This window comes from Xyrauchen texanus, chromosome 25 (assembly GCF_025860055.1).
Source record: "Xyrauchen texanus isolate HMW12.3.18 chromosome 25, RBS_HiC_50CHRs, whole genome shotgun sequence".
NCBI classification, from domain to species: domain Eukaryota; kingdom Metazoa; phylum Chordata; class Actinopteri; order Cypriniformes; family Catostomidae; genus Xyrauchen; species Xyrauchen texanus.
In genome coordinates, this window is record NC_068300.1 from 19305599 (window position 1) to 19313191 (window position 7593).

The window sequence follows — 7593 nt, forward strand, 5'->3', positions numbered from 1 at the left end:
TTTATCAGAGTGTATGACCCAGTGGTTCAACCATCATGACCCAGTTGCAAGGGGAGACTATGCGCTCTTGACTGACCTGCTCAGCCAGGATATTTATGTTCTCATCCAATTGGAATAGAGGCTCAGACCATCTCTGGCCAACCCGCTTCAGCAAATGTGTATTAAACTATTGCAATTGAAGACATGTGTTTCAAGAAACAGAAAGTACCTTAAACTAAGCTTTATTTGTACATGTTTACTTTAAACCATTGGATTTTAAATCTAAAATGATTTTCTGTTATTTGAAGGTATAATGCCATCTATGGGTAAGTTTGTGTAAACACAGACCAAAATTGAGGCTTGTGCGCTTATTATAAAGCGTGATTTACCTGCCCAGAGGAATTTTTCAAGTGAGTGATATTTAATAGTAAGACTTAATAACTGACTAGCAATTTACAACATCATGACATTTTGTAACCTTCTTGTTCACCTTCCATTATGTAAACTTGTAACAAAATATACCAAAGCACACATCAGACTGCCTCAAATTAGATATCTGTCAAAATGTCTTATATAATGTTATTTTCTATTATAGAAATCATTGTGACCTTATTCTTAAAGGCATAGTTCACAAAAAAACATAATTCACTCACCCTCATGCCATCTCAGATGTGTAAGACTTTCTTTCTTCTGCTGAACACAAACAAAGATTTTTAGAAGAATATTTCAGCTTGGTTGATCCTTACAATGCAAGTCAACAGGGTCCATAACTTTGAAGCTCAAAAAAGCATATAAAAACAGCATAAAAGTAATCCAGATTACTCCAGTGGTTAAATCCATGTTTTCAGAAGTGATATGATAGGTGTGGGTGAGAAACAGGTCAATATTTAAGTCCTTTTTTACTATAAATTCTACTTCCTGCTCAGTAGGTGGCTATATGTTCGAAGAATGCAAAAAAAAAAGGAAAAAAAAAAGAAGAAATCTTAAGAGAGATGAGCGCTTATAGGGCTGTTTGTACGTGAAGATTTATAGTATAAAAAGGATTTAAATATTGATCTGTTTCACACCTACATGGATTTAACCACTGGAGTCGTTTGGATTACTTTTATGCTGCCCTAAATGCTTTCTGAGATTTAAAGTTTTGGACACTGTGGAGTTGTATTGTATGAAATATTGTAATATGTACTGAAATATTCTTTTAAACATTTTGTTTGTGTTCAGCAGAAGAAATAATGTTATACACATCTGGGATGGCATGAGAGTGAGTAAATGGTGAGTGAATTATTAGTGAACTATTACTTTAATGCCACATTAAGTTTATTCAGATGTAATCTTTTGCATCAGGTTGTAGGACACCCTGGTTGGACTGAGATAACTCCAGAGGTAGAGAGTATGAGACCCTGGTGGAAATTCAGATAACTCAGAAAACAGATAATTGCTCTCAGCCCATTGCCATTGAGGTCACAACCATTAGTGGAACCCCAGCACTGCAAACTGGAAAACAAATTCAGTTAATACATTTCTGTAAATGATAAACAGATGCATGCTTCTCTTATGAAATGCTATTGCATTACTTTTAAGCACAAAACATATATTGCACCCTGCTGAAAACAACAGCAAATACTGTGCAAGCCCCCAACATGGTGTGCTGGTATCCCCTGCAGGCTTTTTAAACTAGGATTTTCTACTAGTAATGCTCATCTTTTCAACAGGGAGGTAATCAGACTGTTCTAAATCTTAAATAACACTGAAATACTTAAAATGCATTCTTGTCAATAGTCGACTCCACAGACTCTTTTTTTTATGATTTACTCTGGTATTGTAAAACAAGTATAATATAACCATGAGAAACAACATGACTTGAAAGACAGGCACACAGTTCTCTCTTACCAACATTTGTTTTTATATTGTTTGCAAACTGATCAGCATTGCAAGAGATGTTATGGTTAATTTCTATTTCAGATTAGTAGCGTTATAATATTGTTATGTATATTGAAGGACTTCGGACATAGTTATTTGAGGTAATCCTTCTTGCATACTGTGAGGCAGAGAAGTAAACATATTCATAATTCCATTCTCTTGTTTGTTTACATTATTTCCTCCGCGTGGTATTCAGAGTGTACAACCCGATGGTTTGATCGTTACAACCCTGGTGGAAATGGAGATTATGAGCTTTTGCCTGACCTTCTCAATACACACCCTGGGTAAATATGTCCGGATCCTGTTGGAATAGAGTCTTGGACCATCTCTGGCCAACCAGCTTCTCAAACAGGCAACATATTTCTAGTGTGAGTATATAAAAACTATTACAAGATATTACAGGGCATGAGCTTCTGGTGATATTTTGACTAAGGCAAGAAAGACAAAAAAATTTATTGGAAATGCTTTGAATTTATTATGCTCTAAAGTTGTTTTTTGTGTTTTTTCAAGGTATAATCTTACATCTGGTTTTGCCTGTATAAACACAGACCAAGGAGGAGTGCTGTGTGCTGATTATAGAGTATGCTTCAGCTGCCCAGATACATTTTGTTCAAGTGAGTGACATTTACAAAACAGACTATCTGATCTTATAGTATATGTGATGATGAAGGTTACTTAGCTGATCATATTCTGTATCAGGTTGTAGGAAATCTTGGTTTGAACAAGATAATCGAGGAAGCCAAGGAGATTATGAGATATTCAGAAAACATATCCACAACAGGTCTGCTCTCAGCCTATTGCCATTGAGGTCTCAACAATTAGTGGCACTGCACTGCAGACTGGAAGCGTTTTTCAAGTGCATGGTTAACAATGTCATATTTTATTGATTGCATGATTACATGATGTGCAATTTGTATATATTTTGGCACAGCACATCCATTGTATGTTCTAAATATTTGCACAGAAGTAAAGGTCTCTATAAAGACCACTTTCTAAATATGGTTTACAGACATTTGCTCTCATTCTGCAGGTATGACCTGACGCAGGGCTTTGCTTGTATGAATGCACTGCAGAGTGGAGCTTTCTGTCAGGCCTACAAGATCTGCTTCACATGTCTAAAGTGTTTCTGCAAAACTCCCCATTTCCCAATTCCCAAGCCTTGAAAGGGAGATTTCCAAATTTTCTCAAAATATGACTGAAATTTTTAACTTGACATACATTTTTTTTAATAAGCTCTTGATTTAAATTTATATAACAATGTTAGATGGAATGCAACATTTATTTATTTATTCATAAACCTTTTTTTACAGTGCTATGTGTTTCCTAGCCTCGGTTCGTTATGGTAAAAGTTGTGTTGTGTGCCATGCCGAACATGACATGTTTGTGAGAACATTCAAGACTGCAGTTGTACAGAGTGGTTATCTGAGTTACCGTAGCCTTTCTGTCTGGCCATTCTCTGATGTCCTCTCTCATCAACAAGACGTTTCCGTCTGCTGAACCACTGCTCACTGGATGTTTTGTGTTTTTAGCGCCATTTTGAATAAACTGTAGTGACTGTTGTGCATGACAATACCAGGAGATCAGCGGTTCCAGAAATACACAAACCAGCCCATCTGGTACCAACAATCAATCCACAGTCAAAATCACAAAGATCAACATTTTCCCCATTCTGATGATTGATGTGAACATTAACTGAAGCTCCTGACCTGTATCCGCTTGACTTTATGCATTGCACTGGTGCCACACGATTGGCTGATTAGATCTTCACATGAATAAGTAGGTGTACATGTGTTCCTAATAAAGTGCTCAGTAAGTGTAGATTGTTTTAATCAGTTGCATCCATAATAGACCAAATTTGAATATATATCACTAATCCACAAATCCTAAATCACTACAACCTGTATTTTCTTCATAAATCACAGAAATCTAGTCAAGTATCTGGAGAATCCTGCCTTTTAAAATGTTATAAAACGTTCCATTAATAGATATAAACAAATGCAATGTGCTGAATGTGGTTATAATAAAAGGACATTTGTGTGATAGAATGGTAGTTGATTTAACATTTTATGGAAGTTTTTCACCATTTTAACCACTTTTCTGCTGTTAATGATCCTGTAATGTGATGTAATAGATTATTTCTTATAAGTAGGTACAACGTAGTTACTATTATTTTGAGGTCATAAAACTGCATGGATAATATAATTATACAAGGATTAGTAACAATGTGAGAGCTTTAGTCTAAATGGCATCCCAGCTAACACACGACGTCGCAGTTACGTAATCTATTCGTACTTTTTGGTAATTTCATGACTTACCATCTGACAACGTAGTCTCGACGTCGCATGTCAGTAATTTTATTACCGTCAAATAACCAACTGACAACGTCGTCAGTACGGTCTCCTAAGGTAACAAAATAACCTACTACGTCCCAGTTAAGTGACGTTTTGGTAATTTCATGACTTACCATCTGACAACGTTGTCTCGACGTCGCATGTCTGTAATTTTATTACCATCAAGTTACCAAGTTAAGACACTATTTAAATATGAAAGATTTTTTTTTATTTTTACCATACAAACACATTTTTTTGGGTCATAGTCTTTAGGGAAAGACTAAACAAAATGACAATACAACTACACAACAGGCTTTAAAAGTTTTATTAAAACAGGAACAAATGGAACAACAGAACAAAGTTTTGTTACAGCATTAAATGTTGCATGACACTGTAATGTTGATTTCACTTGGCAATTATTTAGATATTAAAAGTAATTAATAAAAAAAAAATATTATAATAATTAACTGATAAATTATTACAGCTTTTACTCTACGGTGGTCTTAAGGGCTTTGTCGATCTTCTCACGGTGTTGTGTTCCATGAAACAGAGGCATACATGTTTGGAGTGACATGGGAAGTAAATAATGAACGAATTTCCATTTTGGTTGACAAAGGTATAATTATAATTAATTATATTTGTATGCTCTTTTTAAACAACTAAATAAATTATTTAAATGTAATGTTTAAAATGAAAATTTCCCCCCTGAAACATATTTGTTATTTTACATTTCATTGATACAGCAACAGAGGCTACACTTCCCATCCCACCCCAACATAAACCAAGTACATTAGTACAAACAAATCAAACAGTATAGTACCATGAGTATATAAAATATATTTTCTGCAACTACATGTACTTCTTTTTTGTCTTTGTATTCTCAAAATATAAAAAGTCAAAGAGTCTTCCCAGAATGACCATTCAGATCCCAGTACATCACATGATTTATCTAAAGGTAGATTTGAATAAATTATTTAACACTATGGGGTGAATTCACTAAGAATTAATTGCGCCCACTGACATTTTTGTGTACACTGTCTGTGCTGGTTTATAGCCAAATTGACAAAAGAACCATGCAAATCTGGCAATGGAAATTATTATTGGATAAATTACTACTGCCATTATCTATACAGAAACTTCCTTTTAATAATTTTCACGATAAATGTATTATTTTAAATTATTTAAGAATAATTTGTCAGATATATAAATGTTGTACTTGTTGGACAGAAAAGAATGACAACTCAGATACTCAGATTGCAATTGGATTCGTCTCAATATGATGTTTTTCAAGGTTCAAGTTGACAACTGTGTTTTTATCATGCTTGCAGATCTTGATGAATCACCCATATTTCATTCTGTGTCTGTGGCAGAATATATTACTGAAGGTAAAATTTAATTTGTATTCAACATCTGTAAACTTTATTTGAATTGATTTTAGATTGAACTGAAAGTAACTGATGTTAGAAGTTAGATGAGGCAATGATAATAACATTGCGTATGCAACAAAATAACATTGGTAAATAGGTCATATCATGAGGAATCAAATTGTCCGTACAAGATACCTTTTCCCACACAGAATAATTCAAAGTGAGTGCTTGTTGTATAACATTACATAACTTTTTTAGAGGAGAGACAAACATCTGCAAGGGCTGACAACACGAAGACCCAACGACCCAATGACCCAAAGAAGAGTGAGCTTAAAGGTACATTTTATAGGCCTAAGAAACAAATGCATCGAATGTAAATTATAAAAAGAAAAAGAGTACATATTGATACTGAGTTCTTCCTTTAGATAGCGTTTTAAGTGAATTACGGTGTAAAGTTCATTTTTCGTCCAATTAGACAGGTTTATGATATTTGTTTTGTAGTTAATATATTACACTATATTATGCTCCTTTTTGGTTCACCAAGTGTGTAACTGGTGCTCTCTAACTGCAGAAACACTGGAGGTTCTGCTACTAAATTGTGACAATGAGAAATGAAAAATGAGTTTGTTGACTGTACTAACCTGCATGCCAAACCATGATGTTTCACAGATTCACCATCTCAGCCTTATTGGTGGGGCAAATCCAGGGGATTGTGTGAGGAGAGTGATGCGGGCAGTAGCAACAAACATCATGTGGAGCCACTTCAGTTTGAAGGGGAAAAGGGAGAAATTGCCTCTGATTGACACAACTCTGTGTAAAGTCATCAAACGTGAGTCTGAAAAAAATAAATAACATTGTAAAGAATGAATATTTCTTTTTATGTCATTCAAAACTGTATTTGTTTCTTGCATATAACAAGGGATGCTTTGCAGAATGTTAAGCCACTTAAAAGTATAAAATCACTGTGCACTTTTTTGTGTTAAAAATATGAGCATCATATAGCTTTAGTGTTCCAGAAAAAAAAAAAATTGTTTTAAGGACATGGAGTCAAGTAAATAATAATCAGGGCTTCACAATAAGTACTGCCCGATGGCCCGACCCTCGGGACAGTTGACGGAACTGCTCTAGGGGTATATATCTATATCTATATCTATATCTATATCTATATATATATATTTAAGTAAGCAATAAGTACGAGAGGCTGTGCTGTATCGTGAATAAGTCACGGCTGAAGGGTGTTGTTTGGCGACGTGAAGCGGAGTAACCTCTTCAGCCATAACTTATTCATGATACAGCACTTGCCTCGAGTGCCTTATTGCTTTTATAAAACGGTTGCCACACAATACAAATATTAAACCCGAAAAATATGTATCTATGCAACTTTCATGAAGTAAAATCAAAAGCCTTACCTTCTGTAGGAAAAAATAGTGAGAGATCGAGAAAGCGAGTGTACACTCTAAAAAATGCTGGGTTAAAAATAACCATTGCTGGGTTATTTGGTAACCCAGTGCTGAGTAAATATTGGACAGAACACACGCTGGGTTATTTTTGACTCAGCTTGCTGGGTTATTTATTTTAACCAGTGTGCTGGGTTATTTTTGACTCAGCTTGCTGGGTTATTTATTTTAACCAGTGTGCTGGGTTATTTTTGACTCAGCTTGCTGGGTTATTTATTTTAACCAGTGTGCTGGGTTATTTTTGACTCAGCTTGCTGGGTTATTTATTTTAACCAGTGTGCTGGGTTATTTTTGACTCAGCTTGCTGGGTTATTTATTTTAACCAGTGTGCTGGGTTATTTTTGACTCAGCTTGCTGGGTTATTTATTTTAACCAGTGTGCTGGGTTGTTTCTTGACACAGTGCTGGGTTAAACGCGACTACTTTTTAAAGGTTCTTTATTTTAGATAATCTACTACTAAAAATAGTAATAAGCATGTTATGCTTATTAAAAAACATTTCACAACAGTATACATGTACAACAAAGCATTTTATTTAATTA